Source organism: Paroedura picta, chromosome 3, assembly GCF_049243985.1.
Source record: "Paroedura picta isolate Pp20150507F chromosome 3, Ppicta_v3.0, whole genome shotgun sequence".
NCBI classification, from domain to species: Eukaryota; Metazoa; Chordata; class Lepidosauria; order Squamata; family Gekkonidae; genus Paroedura; species Paroedura picta.
Window position 1 is genome coordinate 24,221,259 of NC_135371.1, and position 20,105 is coordinate 24,241,363.

General features: G+C 44.4%; 1 protein-coding gene across 3 annotated transcripts in view; it reads left to right on the top strand.

Moving 5' to 3' along the window:
- The window catches only part of TAFA1 (TAFA chemokine like family member 1), a 414,435-nt gene that overhangs the window by 67,622 nt on the left and 326,708 nt on the right, over positions 1–20,105 (top strand). The window lies entirely within an intron of this gene.

Here is a 20,105-nt window from a genome sequence, read left to right on the forward strand (position 1 = left end):
GGAGGTGGGCAGATCGAGAGGTGGCTGGCGGGCGTCGGGTTCTCATGAGGGGGCGTGAAAAGGGGTGGGGGGATGGGTGCGGGAGATGCAAGGGGGTGTTAGTTGGGGGTGGGTGGGCGTGTGAGTGCAGGGGGCGGGAACGGAGCAGGGAGGCCGCATCTTCAACGTGGCCTCCCTGCTCCTTTCCCGATTGGGAGGAGTGGTCACTGGGAGGACTCACCGGCTCAGAGGTCTGTTCCTTCTGAGCGGGCAGTCCCCTGGCAGCTGAAGCGAGGCCGGGCCAAGCAGCCAATGGGGAGGCGTGCTTTGTTTTTATCCCAGACAGGGCCTGCCCTAACTCCTCCCCAGGTGCCCTTACTGCTTTATTTAATCCGCGGAGCGGTTAAATATTTTCAGAAAACAGAGATCAGTTCCCCTGGACAGCATGGTAGGCTTGGAGGATGGCATTACATCCCCCCTAAGCTCCCTCCCCAGACTCCACCGTACCCAGGCTCTGCCCCCAAATTCCCCATCCTGGAGTTGGCAACCATAGTTCCCAGCTATAGTTTGGGTAGCTGAACAATTAGTAAGATTTGAGATGGCCATCTTCAGTCTTGTGATCCTGGGTAAATGAATTAGAGCGTCAACAGAAGTATTTGACCCATGAATCCCTATCTAGCCAGAGTGGTGGACATCTTGGGGCAAGATGCCATATTTGGACAGCAGGGGCTGGTGACACCAAGCTTCTCATTGCACTTGTATCCAAGTCTTTATAAATATGGACAGTAACAGTTCCTCTTAAACTACTCTGTAAGTACCAAATCTTCAGAATGCTCAGTCAAACATTTTATTACTTGCAGTAAGATTTTTGAGTGAGCTCCAAGTGGGAAAGGAAAATGTAGACTCTCGAGTTCATCCATCTGTCTCTCCTTTTAAAGACAGATAATTCTAGCATTGCCAGAAAATGAACAGACTTTTAAATTTACTGCTGAGTGTGCAGTATTTCAGTTTATTTTCGTTGTTTTATGTAAATGTCCAAATATAAATAAATAAGTCAGATCAAATGGTTTATTTGTCCCCCCAAGGACAAACGCTTAAATTTCTACAAACAATGCTGCATTGTCAAATAGGGATGAGATAAATTGCTCTCTCAAATATAATATTTGACATATATGGACAGGATGATTTTCATATCCAAGTTATATTGATCTCTCAGGGGGTGCCTTCTAGAACTGAAAAGCAGTTTATAGTTTTAAAGGTGGCAACCAGCACTTAGAATTGGACTGAGAAGCTGTAAAGCTGTAAAATTTAGATCCTGTATAATTATAAAAAAACTGTAAATGGACGTATTGGTCCATGCCAAAGCCAAAGCCAAGAACAAAATCCAAGTAAGTAATTTTATTGCGTTATATGTTGTCAATTCATTCCAACTTATGGGACCAATGAATTAATGATCTCCAAAACATCCTATCATCAACAGCCTTGCTTAGATCTTTGCCCTGGGCTTCCTTTAGTACCAACTAAAACCAACTAGAACAACTAGTCCTAATCCTGATAAAACATATTACACAGAAATTACTCTATTATTAGCACTAGTTAGCAATTTAGGTTACATAGAAACAAAAAATTATGCATTGGATTCACATATTGGAGGACTGAAACACAGGAGATTAGAAATTTGAGATCAATATAGCTAGTTCTCAGGGTGACCAAATTGGTGGATAATTCAGTCCAGAGACTGAAGCCATGAGCAGACAATATAGATCTTTCTACAAACCAGGAAAAAAGCCCCAGGTTTGTAGAAAAATGTGAACCTCCTCAAAATAAAGTGGGGTATTACCCCCTCACAATAATAGAAGCAGTGCCTGTAGCTTTAAGAAAGGAATGCCCTCAGTGGCATCCCTAAATTGCTAATCAGAACAACAATGACAACCTTCAAGACTTCTTTTCTGTTAGTAAAAGACAGGTGGAAAGAGAAGGGCAGGGGCTTTCTTATTCTTACACATTCTCAGAATAACCAACCTTGACAGGGTTCATGCGAAGATAAAGTGGAGGAGAGGAGAATGATGTAAGCTGCTTTGAATTTCCAAGGTAGAGAAAAAATGAAGAAAATAAAACATAGCTGACGATGGAGGACAGGCAAAAGGGAAGTAGGTAGGTTTGTGGGTGATGAGGAGAAAAGGGAGCAGTGAAAGGTGAGAATATGGGGGTTGCCCGGAAGAAAGGGAAAATAAATAGTGTGCGGAAATGAGATATCCTGTACAAGTCCTTGCAGATACCCCACTGTGGAACTGGGACCATCAGCACCACACAATTTGGCCAGAGTTTCCTTGGATAAGGAAAGGAGAGAAAGATCAATGTGAGAAGGAAGATAAGGGTAGCCTGGCTGTTAGATGGGAAGGAGAAAGGAAAGGGGGAGAAGCTAAGAGGGGTAGGGAAGGAAAAGGGGAAGTGGAAAAGGAGAGAGAGATGCTCCCTGCTAGTTTCTGAGGGACCCCTACCTGCCATCCCCTCATTCCTCAGAGTCCTTCAGACATTGTACATGTTGCAACTTCTACCAGCCTTTGGTATCAAGAGGCAGTTGGAGCTGGTCTTCCTTTGACAGTGTGGGGTGGGGCGGGCAGCCCAACCTTTTTATCAGGCTTTCATTACAAAAGAGCTGTGCTTGATGCGAAGGTGCGCGTGTTTCTGCCTTAGCAAACCAGCTTAAAGCCTAAGCAGTGCTGCAAGGGGCAAAAGCCTGATTTGTAAATAAATGGGAAGTCATTAACCGTGACACCTGAGAAATACTGAGCACTGACCTGAACGAAAACGTTGGCTTACGATTTGGCTGTCTAAATGTAATTAAATGCTGCTAGGTCTCTGCCACAACAAAACTGTTAAATTGTCAGTGTCACTTGCCGGGGGAAAAGAAGACACCTCAAGTTATTGAGGGCATTGTTCATTTCCTTCTTTCAGATAAGAAGTCTGCCCAGCAGTCATGTGTCAGTAGCTGTCACGCTCATCAGAGATGTGCCTTGACTTCTGAGATGCAAAGTTAGCCTTTGAGAGCACAGCCCCCCACCCCCAGCCTCTCCTGGCAAACTGCATTTCCATTAACCATGGAGTGGTTTCCAGTTATCAGGGACAATTGTCAACCGGTTAGCGAAAGGGGAAAGAAAACAGCTTGATTTCCACCCATGGAAAAGTGCTAAGGCACTTGGCTGTTTTGTGTGGTACTTGCCCTAGAGGTATAAGGTCAGTGCTGGTAGCAGGTTGTCACTTGGGTCAGCCTGGGAGACCACTTGCAGTAAAGTTTGACTTACCTACTAGAATAGCGATCCCCAATCTGTGGGCTGCGGACCACATGTGGTCCTTCAACTAATTGGAGGTGGGCCCCGAAGGACGCCTTCTCCCCCCCCCCCCAGCCCTTTACTTCATCTCCCCCAGCCCTTTACAACATACTTCATTGTTGTGGCGTGTCTGTATCTTATTTTGAAGGGATGTTTAAACATTACCATAGCGATCAGAGAGTGTTAGGGCAGTGGTTGAGAGTAGAGGAGTAAACTACCCCCCCCCCCACTGGGCCTCACTAAAAGGCGTTGAGTGGTCCCTGGTGAGTGGTCCCCGGCATTGAGTGGTCCCCGGTGATAAAAAGGTTGGAGACCACTGTAATAGAAAATCGAGGACATCTAATGAAGTTGATGGGCAGTCAATTCAAGACAAACAAAAGGAAATACAGAAGTGATTAAGATGTGGAATTCACTACCATAGGGATGTTGTGATGGACGCAGGTATGCTGTCGTGTCGACCTCAGGGGGATCCCACACATCAGTGTCCTCCAAAATGTCCTATTGTCAAAAGCCTCGCTCTGGTCTTGGAAACTAAGGGCTGTGGCTTCCATTATTGAGTTAATTCATCTTATGTTGGGTGTGGGTCTTCCTCACAGATGGCTCTGATTACCAGTGACAGGATGCAACCTTAGAGAAAGGCTTCAGTGACTATGCCCTGTTGTTGACTCTCCATGGTAACTGCCTGGCCACTGTCTGAGACAGGATGCTGGAACAGATGGGCCACTGGTCTGGTCCAGCAGGGCTCTTCTTATGTTCTTAATGTATGAAGTGAACTTACTAAGTGAATCAGATTCTTAGTCAACTTAGCTCAGAGCTGTTTATTCTGATTAGCTGCATCTCTCTGGGGACTTGGGGAAAAGAAGGCTGCCAGAAGATCCCAGGCATTGAAACTGGGACCTCCTTTGTGGACATCTCCTCCACTTGAACTCATGGGCCTGTTATTGAAGAAGCGGGCCTCTCTGTTATGTGAGTTTTTCCAGGATGGACATGAATCAACTGAACATTATATACCCAAAAGGTGATGTTACACAAATTAAAAATTTGCTGCATAATAATACATGGTTTTGTTTCCCATGGCAATGTACAACAGTGGAATAAATGGATGAGGCTAGGATAGTACATGCCCGATGACCTCCTGCAAGGTGGTTTGTCCTGAGAGCCCATCTGCTGATTTTAGGGGAAAGGTTATTCTCTGTTCAAAGTAATGTTAGGATTTTACCAGATTCTTGAAAAGTAAGCAAGAACCATGGATTTTGATGAATTTTGTTGTGATTATTATTTGTGTATTACTTGGGCATATTTCAAATAAATAAAGGAAGTAAAAATGGCCTCTATACAATAGATCTATAAATGCTTTCAAGAATCAGAGGGGAATAATTATGGTGGATAATTACGAGGGATTGAGCTTTGACAGGGCAACTAGAGCAACATGAATAGGGAGATTTAAGAGAAGAACCAAAGCAACATAGATACAGTTACTGTAACTGGAGGAAAGATGAGATAAAAGATGAGGGATTTCTACTGTCACCATTTGTCTTGGTTTCATTTGAGTAGCTAAAGAATGATAGACTATTTCAAAAATGTTTTCCAATACCTATCTGTCTTTCCATGTTTTTTTACCACAATCTTTCTCCGAGGAGCTCAGGGTAGTATAGATGGTTATTCCTTCACATTTTGTATCACACAGCCAACTTGAGTTTGTGGATTTTAAGAGACTTTGTAAAAGAATTCAAACTTGGATCTGAGACTGGAATCCTGATCCCTTTCTTAGGATTTGCTGGCACTGGGCTCTTAGCCAGTCATGGAACAGGCTTATGGACCAATCACAGGCTACCGTTAATGGCCATTTGTGTGTCTTGGTGGGAGGTCCAAGTATGATGATAAGTTCCATGGTTTTGCTTGTCTGTATTGCGAGTCTAGTAAAGTGTTGGCTGTTTGGACCTGAGGTGCCCATGCCTTCCCTGAACCCATGGATATAATACCCCTGAAGTAAGTTAAGCTGAAAGACCTGATGATCGCCCAATGAGCTTCTTGGCTGTGTTTGGTCTAGGGCCTCTCATGACTCAGGTTGACCCCTTAACACAGACAGATACAATGATACATTCTCTCTCTCTCTTTTCATTCTTCAGTAACCAAGTCCTTCCAAAAATGTGTTTGTTTCTAGCCTATCCTTATGACTGCAGTTTGATCTGAATACCCTCGACCATGCTCCGAATATTCCGCTAACTCGGAATTCAGATTCCACTTAGGACCTGGATATCCAGACCACAGCAATCATGGCAGTGATGAGGATGGGAGGGAGGCCTGTGTTGATGTTACTGTGTGCCCTATGTTGGCCTCAACCATATGCCTTGATAAAGACTTAATACAATACAGTGCTAAAAAGTAGTTAAAATTTTTAGATGTCTCTTGAGCTATCCAATTGAATAGTAGATTTATAGATAGAAATAACCTAGGCCTTTGGGGGAGAGCAAGAGTACAGCATTCTGTTGAATACACATTTCTTATCCAAAAGGAAAATCAGAATCTTTTAAAATATCCAATATCTACAATAAGCACAGTATCATTTTAAGCTGCTGAATGTACATGTTATGCTGTTTTAATGTCCTGGCTTATTTTTAATGGCTAATATTTGTGATGCTTTACTTGTAGTGGCTGTTTTTATTGCTTTGTTTTAATGGTTGCTGTTTATCATTTTAGCTATATGGAGAGGCAGAATATACATTTATCATGTAAATAAATAGTATTGCCGGCCTCAAGGTGGTAGCTGGAGATCTGCTATAACAATTGATCTCCAGGCAATAGGGGTCAGTTTCCCTGGAGAAAAAGTCTGCTTTGGAAGGTGAGGTCTTTGGCATTATATCACACTGAAGTCCCTCCCATCCACAAACCCCGTTCTCCCCAGAATCCACCCCCCCAAAAAAATCTCTAGCTATTTCTCCATCCACATCTGGCAACTCTAGCCTTAAAGTTTAGCAGCTCTGGAACCATTTCCAACACAAATCTGGCCTAGAAATGCTTCTCCCAGCATATATCCCTATTATGTCTTTTCATGCAGGAGAGTCTACTGAGTCTGTGATGACTTGCAATGTTGAATCATTCAGTGTATTATAAATGAGTATTGTACCTTGTGGTTTGGCTCCTGCTCGTTTTACAATAGGACTGCAAAAATATTGCTGCACAAAGCACCTGTACAAAATCCATTTTTTTGCCATAGCAATAGGGATTTTCCATAGTGGGACACCCCTCAAGATCCGAAGCTAACAGCTCAGTGCAGAATGTACAGAGCAGAATTGTTCAGGAGGGCATTTATATTAGAATTGCAGATAGTGGAACAACTCAAGATGGCACTTTTATACAGTTATTCAGTTATAATCTGTTGCACTTCTATTGGATGTATTATTGTACCTTTAGTTCACTGTCTTCTGCCTTTGTAATCTACTATTTACATGGCTTGTGGAAGGTTTTGCCTTAGACCATTTTCTTAATTTGCAGCAACCCTTATGCAGATGATGACCATCTATATGTTCAATCACTGGTTAGGGAGGGTGGACGTGAGTCCTGGCACCACCCCTCACCTGCATGTGATCACTGATTAGTATGCAGAAGAAAGTACCCATATGCTTTGTGTGATTAGCAGTGTTCCAAAACAAATGTCCCTGTTTATGGTGGTGTGCACAAACAAGCCCTTTCCCTGCACATTTGCAATGTGCAATGTGCAGATTGCCTGGCAATTTGCAATGTGCAATGTGCAGATTGCCTGGCAATCATGTGGAGGAAGAGACAGCACATGCCCTCTCTGACTCCCCATGCAGTGAGTGAGTATATGGACTGTAGCATAGGGAGGGGTGTGGCTCTGTGTTTGAGCATCTGCTTGGCATGCAGAAAGTCCCAGACTCAATCCCCAACATATCCACTTAAAGGGTCTGGCAGTAGGTAATGTAAAAGTTCTCCGCCTGAGACTCTGGACAACTGCTGCCAGGCTCAGTAGACAGTACTGACCTTGACAGATCAATGGTCTAATTCAGTATAAATCAGCTCTGTGTATTTGTGTGTGTACAGCTAGATCATCCATATAAGGCTATAGAGGCAGCCACTAAATAGAAAAGAACACTGAAACAGCCAGTTGTTTTACCTTTACCATGAAGCGATTTCATATGCTCATAATGGTTGGCATGTATGAAGAAATGAACATGGTTTAAGGGGTACCGCTAAGAATTCACAGGGCCTGTAGTAACAGAGCCAGTTTAAAGATTCACTTTGATGATGCAATCCTAACATCCTCATGCCATAAGAGGTTGGGGGAAAAGGGTGGAGGAGAGGGGCTATGGCCCTGATCCATGAGGGAAGTCACCGTGTAGGGTTCCTGGAAGCTCAGGACTCGTAACGCGTGCTGTGTGGATAAACTAGCCCTGCTGCCTTATACTGCACCAACCCATTGGTCTTTCTAGTTTGGTCCTTTCTGCTTCTGATGGCTCTCCAGAATCTCAGCTAGATAGATGTGTTTTCCATCACTTGTCTGTGGAGATGTTGGGGGCAGACTGAGCTTCCTGCTTTCAGTGCATATATGTTCTGCTACTAAACCTTACTTTTATTCTAGCAGTGTAATACTATGCAAACCCCACCAAGCATAAACTGGATTTGTTTTGCCATCAAGTCGCAGCTGACACAGCTGACTTATGACAACTCCCCAGATTTTTCAAGGCAAGAGCCTTTCAGAGGTGATTCACCATTGCCTGCCTCAACATTACCACGCTACAACATTATTTGGATGTTCTCTCATCCAAATAATAACTAGTGCTGACCCTGCTTAACTTTTGGGTTTCATGAGATCAGGTTAGCCTGGGGTATCCAGATCATTAATAGAACATAAAGGGGATTTACTTTGCAACGGACATGCATAGAATTGGGCTGTGTGTGGCAGTATTCTTGTCTTGTTAGAGAATCTGGGAATGTACAAGGGCTAGGCCTTGTTTCAGAACTGTACTATGTGTTTCAAGGGGGGAAAAGTAAATCTGGGAGAACATGATAAATACATCAGGCTAAGCCTGGGGCCTAAGGTCGCCCAAGAGAATAATGTAATTGTATTCAGTTGGAGTACAAATAGGATTGGAAGAGCAGCAGTCAGTTTAATGTTATTTATCCTGATCAATATTTGGCTTAGATGTGAAATACTCAAGGAAAAAGAAAAACATTTTCTTTCTCATATTTTTTTCATGACTGTTCCAATGAGGCATTGGACCTGTGTAAGGGCTGATAATTGCTGAGAACAAGGGGGTGGGTGGGGATGGGGAAAGTGGAAATCACTCCCTTTTTTGAAACGGGACCCCCAAGGAATTTTAAAAAATCTCTATGGTTTTTCTGAAACAGGAAGAGATTTCCACGTTCTTTTCCCATTCCCCTCCATGTGAGGGACCAGGGTCCATCATGGAAGCCCCCTGCTATAATCAAGTAAGTGGAACCGTGGCCTTTAGTGTAAGAGCACATAATTTGCATGGGGGAGATCCCATTTCTGAACTTAAGACTGAGAAAGAGCTTCCTCAATCAGAGAAGACAATGCTGAACTGGATGGACTATTAGATGGCTTCATTGAGTTCTTCAGTTATGTTAGCCATTTTCCATCTACCAAAAAGGGGGTGTCACTGTCTGTTACTCTGGAGATTGTGACTCATCTTTCTAATTCCCATGGGTGATCTCCATATCTCCATCTTGGTTTTGAAAGTCAATGAAAAATAAATACTTGAATTCAGTAAGAAGAAGATAGCCAGATAGCAAATCATCTACTACTACGAGCTTCTTATGAATAGAAGAACACGAGGGGTTGGCCCATGAGATACAGTACATGGCTCTCCTAATAGGATTTTCTTATCTACAAATGACCAGAACTTAAAAATAAAACATATGCATGGAATTAAAATGTTGTGCTTTTATCCTTCACAAATAAAAATGCTCATTCTACTGAAATCTTGCAAAACTTTCAGGGACAAAGGGAAGTCTGAAAGAGATTACCGGTAGGGACAAATCCATGTAGAAGAATGAGGAGTAGAATTCCGAGCAGACAATACGAGAGACACTGCAGGTGGAAGGTTCTCTTTTTGACTTTTGGTTTGCTATGTTGAAAGGTTTGTGAGTATAATGTGAGTATATCAGAGAGAAAAGTTCCAGTGGCCTCCCTGTTTTCTGCTTGTTTTCTACTTGTTTTCTACTGTCACTCTTGATCCTCTGCAGTGATAGTTAATTATACCTTCTTGTTCCCGTCTTATTCTTCCGATGAATAGTCTACATTCTGATTGCTGCACTGGGACTGCAAGAAAACGGCAGAACGGCTATAGAAATAATGTCCAACGTGTGTAATAAATCTCGCTGTCGTAGATCCTCTGCGGATTATTTTTACGTTGTTTTTGTGGATAAATGATGTCTCCCCTACATGGAACACATTACTGCATCAAAAGATATGATAAAATAGAGATGCTGATGCGAATGATAAGATGGAGACTTGTGGGGCAATAACAGATTAGATCAAACAATAAGTGCAGATACGGGAGGGTACAGAGCGTCATCCTTTATTCAGTAGCGAAAATCAGCTATGGTTTAGTCAGCACAGCAGCCTGGATTGCCATGCTTTTACGCTACAAGGGGCATACAAAGGGGACAGCAGCCACAATGCTTGTGTATCTCAGCTATCTCCTGCTACATCTATTCCACCTCCATGTTGATTTAAAAAGTAAGATATAAACACAATCTCAACCCAGCCTCTCCAATCAGCATTAAAGAGAGGCTAGCATGCTCGAGCTCTTCCCTGCTTGCCAAGTAGACAAGGGTTATTGCAGACATCCTGAAAGAAAGGGATCTTTTCAACAAGATTCTTCCCCCCCCCCCACCACCACCACCATAAAAAATCCCAGGGATGCAATTACATTCTAGGCAATGGAAGTCTTGGATGTTTTCACACACTTTGGAGTTTGGCATTTGTGGCTTTTAGAGCAGCATGAAATATTTATGTGTTGTTCGAACAGCACTGCTTAGTTACTATTGGATACCTACTGAGGTTACAAGCATTGCATATTGAATTACGCTGAGTCTGATTTGCAAAATGTATAATCTGCCTTTGCATGTATTAAAAGAGCCTTGTCCTCTAGTCTGAGGCATGAAGAGTCCTAGTGACTTTAAGAGTAGTTTCAATGTTGGCAACACAACATCCTCTCATGGCTTTTTCTGGCTCACTCGCTAAGGAATCGGACCCTGAAAGACTCTGTGTTTAAATGGTTGTCAAACATTCTGATGACCTGGATGGAAAGGTAAAATACGATTTCAAATAGGTCTTCTTGACAGGTCCTCTTGTGGAGAATTAGAGATGAACAGGGAATTCATAGTTTGACCACTAGAATAGAATAGAATTCAAGCGCATTTATCAAACTGTGAACGGAATGGATCAGGTGGCACCACGGCACATGTCAAATCGAGGAGACGATGTTGTCTTTGTACCCCTGTATGGTGTTCCCTAGAGGTTCTTGCCTAGTGAACACAATCCCATTTTCCATGAAGGCTCATTGACCGTTTATGCACTGGGAATTTCACAGCCCCAGCTCCAGTTCAGGAGCACAAATGAGGGGCGGATGAGACGCACCAGGCCAAATGCTCCCCCATGTTGGTGCAGGAAGAGGTGGGGCAACCTGCCATGACTAAAACTCCAGCCTGCAGCCCAGCATGAAACCTCCAGTGCGTAAATGGTCATTGTGACAAATGCTGAGAACCTTCAATGCTTCCAGAACATGTTAAGGCGGGGGAGTAACTAATAGTTTCAGCTTTTTTTCGATTCTGCTACTCTGGGTATTACTGGTGTTTATGACCATTGGAACCATGAAGCTTCCAGGATCCATTGAGAGTGAAAAGTCCCCATGCCCTTCATTCAATTTTTAATGTCTTTTGTGGGTCTATTTATGTCAGTGGTTCTCAACCTGGTGGTCGAGCGACCCTTTCACAGGGTTGCAGCAGGATGAGCAGCCCTTTTCTCCAAGGGGGTCCCAAAGTGGCCAACATCGCTCCTCTTCCATTTCATCCACACAACAGCCTTGCGGGGTAGATTGAGATATGGTGCTTGTCTGTCTGGAACAGAGGAAAAGAGTGAGATAGGCATGGTGGGACAAGAGGCAGAACTAAACTGAGAACCCCCAGAAAAAAAACCAAATTATATACAATCATGCACAATGGATCTTCAAGCCATTGGTCAGTTTTGGTTTAATTTCTGTGAAAGAACACTTGCATAGTTTTATGGTTGGGGTTCACCACAACATGATGAATTGTATTAAAGGATCACAGCATTAGGGAGGTTGAGAGCCACTGATTTATGTTATATTGCTTACAAGGGACAAAGCCTGTTGCATTCAGGAATACAGTGGGTGCTACATTGGGGGTGGGTTGGAAGAACTTTGCAGATGGCCTCTCCCTCCCCCCAGGACCTGGAAAGGCTGCAGGCTGGAGGCCCCAGGACAGGTAACTCACCGGCAGGGGCAGCTCTCACACAGCAGGGATCTGCAGCCTCCGAGCCTCAGAGGGAAGTGGAAGGAGGAGGGGGTGGTCAGGGGTAAGGGACAGGAGGTGATTGGCTGGTTGGAGGAGGCAAGCTGGTTGGAGGAGGAGGCACTCAGGGGTGGGACAGCTGCCCTAAGTGTGTATTAAGTGCTGCGTGGCACTTAAGCCAAGAGACCAGCTCCTCCTCCTAGACCTTACCAGAGATATTAAGTAGAATAAATGACATGACAGCCTTATGAATTGTTCCTGTTGTTAGGTGCGAAGTAGTGTCTGACCCATCGCGACCCCATGGACAATGATCCTCCAGGCCTTCCTGTCGTCTACCATTCCCCGGAGTCCATTTAAGTTTGCACCGACTGCTTCAGTGACTCCAGCCACCTCATTCTCTGTCGTCCCCTTCGTCTTTTGCCCTCAATCACTCCCAGCATTAGGCTCTTCTCCAGGGAGTCCTTCCTTCTCATGAGGTGGCCAAAGTATTTGAGTTTCATCTTCAGGATCTGGATTATGAATGAATGACCCACAAAAGAACCTTGCTCAGGTCTTTCAAATGGGGAGGGGGGCTGGGCTCTGGCTACCTTGACTGAGTCAATCCATCTCATGTTGGGTCTTTCTCTTTTCCCGCTGCCTTCAACTTTATGGTCTTTCCAGTGACTCTTGTCTTCTCATAGTGTGACCAAAGTACAAGAGCCTCAGTTTAGCTTGGTTAGTGAGTATCTTAACAGTATTGTCTAAAACCATTAGCCCATGCTAGCCCAATCTTGTCAGATCTCAGAAGCTATTCAGGGTCAGCTCTGGCTAATATATGGGTGGGAAACCTCCAAGGATACCAAGGTTGTGGCATAGAGGCAAGTGATGGCAAACCTCCTGTGTTGCCAGACTATGACTATGCAGAAAGAATGAAACAATGGGCTGTTAGAAGAATGAAGTCTTTTTTATGTGAAGAGAAAACATAATGTATAGAAAGCAGAGAGAGAACCAGCTCCTCCTCCTCCTCCTCCTCCTCCTCCTCCTTCTTCTTCTTCTTCCGATGCCCCCTGCAGGGCACTCTGCTCACTCATGCACACTGTATATTTTACATATTCCAACACACTGAATGTCTCTTGCCTTCAGGATTGGCATAAGTCAGCTATGATTGAATGGTACTTTCCAGCAACAAGGCTTGTCTCCCATTCATGATCAGAAACTCCATTTTCCTTAGCCAGCCCTCCTTGTTAGTCTTTAAAGTATGCTAAAGGCCAGCCAGGTTAACGGATTAAGAATCGTATAAATGAGCTGATCAGCCATTTGCAAGGAGGCTTTCTTGGGGTTTATGGAAGGGCGACAGAGCTGCATCTCTTGTCCTGGGGTATAATTTTCTTCCAGGCTTCCAAGGTTGGGATGTGCAGCTGCAGCCCCTGATGTCTCCAGTTAAAAGGGTAAGGTAGAAGGTGATGGAAAGACCTCTGAATCCCCGAAAACCTGCTGCTCATCAGCGTAGGCAATGGACAGTGCTGACCTAGGCAGTCTGGCTTAGTATAAAGCAGTGTCATGTGCTGTCTATTTTGTACACTCAGAGGAATGCATAGGCCATAGATTCAGTAGCAGCTCCAGTAAGAAAATCAGTGGCAATGCTGCAGCAGAGATAAACTGCTGGCCACACATGTGCATTAAAGTGGCTATGTTTGTCACGTCACATCTTCTTAAACGTCTCTGTGTTGTGTGCGTGTAAATAATATCTTCCTTCCGGAAATCACGTATACATAGAATACAAAAGAGCACAGGAAAACTAATAGTGCTTCTTCCATTTCCCCAGTAGAGGTATTACATTCTGAGCATGCAAATGGCTTTGGTTTTTATCTCGATTATTACCATGTTGTTGTTATCATAACATTCCCCCCACCCCAATAACTTACTAAGCCTTCTTGCGTGACACGTAGGCACTGGGTGCCCTTGATTTCTAAATGACCCAAACTATTTCATGTTTAATGTAAAAAAAAAATAGTTTGGTGTCGTGGTTAGGAGTGCGGACTTCTAATCTGGCGAGCCACATTTGATTTTGCGCTCCTCCAATATGAGCCTCTTGTAGCGCAGAGTGGTAAGGCAGCAGACATGCCGTCTGAGAGCTCTGCCCATGAGGCTGGGAGTTCAGTCACAGCAGCCGGCTCAAGGTTGACTCAGCATTCCATCCTTCTGAGGTTGGTAAAAAGAGTAACCAGCTTGCTGGGGGGTAAACGGTAATGAATGGGGAAGGCACTGGCAAACCACCCCGTATTGAGTCTGCCATGAAAACGCTAGAGGGCGTCACCCCAAGGGTCAGACATGACTCAGTGCTTGCACAGGGGATACCTTTACCTTTACATGCAACCAGCTGGGTGACCTTGGGCTCGCTACGGCACTGATAAAACTGTTCTGACCGAGCTGTGATATCAGGGCTCTCTCAGCCTCACCCACCCCACAGGGTGTCTGTTGTGGGGAGACGAAAGGGAAGGTGACTGTAAGCCGTTTTGAGCCTCCTCTGGGTAGGGAAAAGTGGCATATAAGAACCAACTCTTCTTCTTCTTCTTCTTTCCCCGTTACTGTGTTTGCTGTACATGTTAAGCTTTACCAGTGGTTTAGAAATATGCCTGCATGTAGCTTAGTGGCATTCCTGGTGTGATTTTTGTTTTTAGTTGTGCGCTTCTCCCCCGGAATTATGCGAGAGTAAATAGATGCATTCTCTCTCCACGACTGGCTGTGAGTGTCAGTGCTATTAAAAAGGATTTGGTTTGATCGTCCAAGGGTGAAGAGACCCCTAATAATGATAAACGGATGATAATGTCAGCTTTTAATGTTTAGCATACTAAATAAAATGTTGCATAGACTGCTGCTCTAAGCTTGTTAAAATTGTGGTCATTTTAATCCTTTTGTGCTACAGGGTGCTTGAAATGTAGAGAGCGTCTCCTTCACATCTGCTCTCTCAGCTCCCCTGTAGTCAAATATCAAAGCCATTATTTGGGGAAATGAAAAGCAAAGTCTATTAGCACATTTCTACCATTTAAAAAAAATTAAAATAGTTTCATTCATGGCAATTGCAGTTGGATTGCAATTTTTGGTTGAATGTCCAGTTGCCTGGTGAATGCATCTATGTGCCGTGCAATATCACAATGCAGAAAGTGACAGTTCAGTGGTGAAAACAGTGCAGTTTGTACACAAAAACACCAGCTATGATGCAGGCAATCTGTGCGGTCCTTTGCATGCATGCATACCCAATTTGTGGCATGGTTGCCAGTTTTGGTGCGTGAAGGAACACAAATCAAATATTTGCATGCATAGGGTTACCCGTTCTGGGTTGGAAAGTACCTGGAGATTTTGGAGGATGGAGATTTGAGGTCAGGGTTTCGGGAGGGGAAGGATCCCAAGGGAGGATAATGCTACAGAAACCATCTTTCAAAGCAGTTTTTTTCTCTGAGTGAATTGATCTCATTTGCCTGGAGATCATTTGTAATGGAGGGAGAACTCCAGCCACCACCTGGAGGTTGGCAACTCTGTGCAGGGCCAACGTGGGCTAGTATTTGGATGGGAGACTTCCAAGGGTGTGGTTGGTAGTTCCTCCAAGAAACTCTAGGGGTCAGGATGCAGAGATAGGAAATGGCAAACCACCTCCAAATGTCCCTTGCCTGGCTGCTAGAGAATCCTCGGATCTCCTGGGTGTAAACTGCACGGAGCTTTTATTCCAATCTCAGATCGATTCAGTCCCTGCCCTCTACACAGAATGCGATTTCCGTTTGGATTTGGGGTGATTTAAAATTTCCTTCTGCAGCAAGAAGGATTGATCCGGAGTGACCCTACCTTTATTGTGCAATATCTTGGAGTGCTTTTAACGCTCAATATTTCAAGATTCGGATTAGAGAAACCAGGCTGTTTTGAATCTGGGCTCTCCTCCGTGGTAGAGGACCCGTGATTGGCCACAGGTGGTCATGTGATGAATTTGCCTTAAAGGAGAAGCCCCTAATTTCTCTCAACTTCTGTCGGTCCTGGATTTTTTCTCCCTTCTCTGCCTTTTTCGATCTTCTCCCCCTCTCCTCCAAGAAAAGAAAGAGGCTCCCTGCTTGGCTCCTCTCCCCCCACCCTTCAAGAAAAGAAAGAAAGAGGCTTAGCTCCCCCCCCCTTCTGAACTACCCTAACCACGTGCAGAAGACTTTCCTGTTTCAATGGGGGGGGGGAGAGGAAGATCCGAGTTCAAAGCGATCTGAATTCAGCAGGATTGACAATGGAATAAACAAAGTAAGTGCAGACTCTGCCCTGGTTACATGCACTTCACATGCCCGATGGTAAATAAACACCAAACACAAGTGTTGGGCAATTGCCTTCTCTATAGTCTGATGAATACCTCATTCAAAAACACATTTGGGTTCCCAGCTATTAGTAAGCCATTTCCTAATCGTTACTTCCCATTGATGAAACTTCCTGGACTATTAACCAGCAATTTGTTTAACAAAGGGATGGTCTGCCAGTATCTACAGGACAGCATTAAAGAATGAGCAAACAGGAGTGGTCTACTGCCCCAAGCCCAGGTATCATTGCTGCTGTGCTACTGGAAAAGAGAGCAGTAGAACCTAGAGACCCTGTATGTGGTTCATAGCTTAAGAAATGCACAGGGGGTAATTTCCTTTATACCCTAATCTGGAAGATCTAGGCTCACCTGAAGTTGTCAGATCTTGAAATCAGGGAGGGGCCTAGTCAGGGTTGGCCCTGGCGGATTGGCAGTTGGAGAGGTATGATTGGGGGGAGGGGGAGGGCTCTGGGAGGTTAAGCTGCTGTATTTAGTATGATTTTATTGCATGTCTTTATTGTTGCTAGCCACCGCAAGATGGCAGGCCACGGGGGTGATGGCATAAAACTATAATCCTTACCACAGTTCTCCCTAATATTTTGGGAAAGCACCCTGTGGGTGGAGCGCTGACCGGGACAGTATCCAGTGTCCGCCCACATGGGCCAGGTCCTGGAGCGCCTGTCTCCAGAAGCTGCCTGCGAGAAGCACCCACCGTTGCCAACAGATGCTGCCTGGATCCCGCCACTGCCTCAGCCGCCCCACTCTACCACTTCACGGGCTTCACCACCTGCCCAACGTGCCCACCAGCAGCTGTGCCCGCCTGCCAGGCACCGCGAGGCCTCACCCAGATCCTATCCAGCCGCTTCTCCCCCTGGCTGCTGGCTGCGAAATGTGCTCGCCACCTCACACCCACACACTCCCTGCCCACCCCACTCCACAGCAGGAGTTGCCAGCAAGGAAGCCGCAACTCCGCCAGCCAAGTGCTGCTGGAGCACCTCCAGGAGTGTCACCTCCATGACACGATGGGACGGAAAGCCCAGTGGCACGGGGACCAGGGATGCAGCAGCCTCCCTCCCCTGCCATGGAGCACTATTCCCCCCCCCCCAGCCACTACGTTGCTTTCCCTGCAGACAGCAACGCTACACTATGGTAAGTCCACCACCCACCTCCTGCTTTTTTTCAGCAGAGGCTGGATAGCCATCTGCTGGAGAGGCTGATTCTGTGAAGAGGTGGCAGGTTACAGTGGATAAACGATAGGGTTGTGAGTATCCTGCATAGTTCAGGGGGATAGACTAGATGACCGAGGAGTTCCCTTCCTAATCTATGATTCTATGAATCTGTGTGTGTTTAAAATACAAATGAAAAAGTAATCAAATGATAAAACAAACAATAGGATAATTGGTTTTTGATCCTAGGGTAAGAATTTTGTCTCAATATTAAGACAAATAGTACACTGGATAATCTGAAGTCAAAGTGGGAGAGAAGATGGGGAGAAATTCATGGAATTGGCACCTAGAGATTGCTTTTTTCATTTACTGTGGGAAGAAACCACAAAAAATACCCTTCGCTTTTCTATCATCACTATATATAATCTATTTTCCTTGTGGGAGAACTTCAGTGTTGCCATTGCAGATTTCAGCTATAGACTGATGTTTAGATTGTCAAATTTGCAAAACTAACTTTTAATAACAGCCAGGATTTCTCTTTAAGAGGTTGTTATTATTAATGTTATTGTATTAGCAACTCCAGGTATTGGTAATTAGCAAAAATTAAAGACGGCTGGCCCTGCGTAGAATCTGAGTTCTGACAAGCTCGAGCTATCCTGATAGGGCTAGCATTTATATAAAAATGCAGAAGTTCATTCCTGTGTTCATTGCTGAATCAAAGTATATTTTAAATGTTCTTGTATACCATGCAACTGAACAGTGATTTTGGAATATGCTTGATCCCCTCCCTCCAGTCAAAACTGGAGCTTGAAACCTCTTTTTCCTCTTGTTTGTATGCTCTTTATTATTTTTTTAAATGCTCCTTTGGTTTCTTTCTTTCTTTCTTTCTTTCTTTCTTTCTTTCTTTCTTTCTTTCTTTCTTTCTTTCTTTCTTTCTTTCTTTCTTTCTTTCTTTCTTTCTTTCTTCGCTCTCTCTCTCCCTCCCTCCCTCCCTCCCTCTCTTTCCTGATTTGGGATGACTCTCCTGTTCTTTGCCTTCAGGGGCTCATTTCAGACATCCCATTGCAGTCTGTAATAGCCCTGCTGTGAATGTTGATTGAAACATATCTTTGTTAGTTAATGGCTCAGAAAAGTTGGCGAATATTTTCCCAATGGGTGTTAATTGTTAAGAGAGCCCCTGCTAGATAAGTATCCAGCTAGCCAGGAGGAGGCGACCTCTTCCAGCTCAAGGGAGCAGTGAGGAAACATGTCTCCATGCATGAAGAAAAGATTTAAACCCAGTTGTGTTAACTAGAGCTCTGCTATGTGAAAAAAAAACAAGTGGGTTGATTTCTGGACAAGAATAGCATGGAAACATTCATTCTGAGATGAGGGGAGATTCAGTCTGCAATAATAGGGTTGTCAACACTGAGTTGGGAAATGCCTGGACATTTTGGAGGTGGAGCTGAGGAAGGCAGGGTTTGGGGAGGGGGGAATGTCAATGGGCTGTGATGCCATAGAGTCCACCTTCCAAAGCGGCCATTTTCTCCAGGGGAACTTGTCTCTGTTGATTGGTGATCAGTTGTCATACCAGGAGATTTCCTGTTATCACCACAAGTAAAGGTTTTAAAAATGAACAAATAAATAAATATTCATTTGTACATCCCACCCTTCTTGTGGAGCTCAGGGTGGGTAGTACAGTAATATACAACTAGTAAAAGCATAAAAACTGTAAATAATCATCCCGAACATTTGGAGGGTTTCTATGTTTCTAGAGTGGTCATCCTCATTTCTCATTTCCCAGTAGCAGGGCCAGCACTCCTTGTTGATCTTTCCATGACTTGACCATGTGCCTGGTGGAGCAACTCTCTCTTACAGGCCCTGTAGAATTGGTTAAGGTGGCAGGCGAGAATTCTACCACTGAACCACCAATGCATCAGGTGCCGCAGGGTCCTGATGTCTTTTGGCAGAGCATTCATCTGGGTTGGGACCAAAGCTGAAAAGGCCAATTTCACATCTTTTAGTCCTTCAGACATGACCCGGTGCTTGCACCGGGGATACCTTTACCTTTAGTCCTTCAAATAAATAATAACATATTAATTAAAAATGTATTTGATTTATTAACCCCCACCCCAAAATGTTGTAGTACTAGCACAGCAGAATATTCCGCATTCAGATTTTTGTAAAAAGAACCAGGGGAAGGGTATGAAGTTCAGAACATTTAATATTCTCGGACTAGTATGGTGTAGTGGTTAGGAGTGCGGACTTCTAATCTGGTATGCCAGGTTCGATTCTGCGCTCCCCCACATGCAGCCAGCTGGGTGACTTTGGGCTCGCCATGGCACTGATAAAACTGTTCTGACCGAGCAGTGATATCAGGGCTCTCTCAGCCTCACCCACCCCACAGGGTGTCTGTTGTGGGGAGAGGAAAGGGAAGGCGACTGTAAGCCGCTTTGAGCCTCCTTCGGGTAGGGAAAAGCAGCATATAAGAACCAACTCTTCTTCTTCTTCTTCTACTACAGAACTGGGAAAGTACAGATACATGCATCCTAGAAATATACTTTCCAGTGCTCTCACTGATCTTGAACTGGTGCTCAATTATCTTGTGGTGGAGTGAATGGGTTACATAACACTTTAGTTCCTACATAAACATTTTTATATATTTTGAAAATAAACAAACATGCCTTGAGGATTAACATTTAAATGCCTTGAAATGTGGTCCTATCCCTTAGAATATGGCCATAGGATCCATATAAATATCTTAAAGGAGCCAGTTTCTTTTAAAGGGGATTAATGCTGGAATGGTTAGCCACCTGCAGTGTAAAG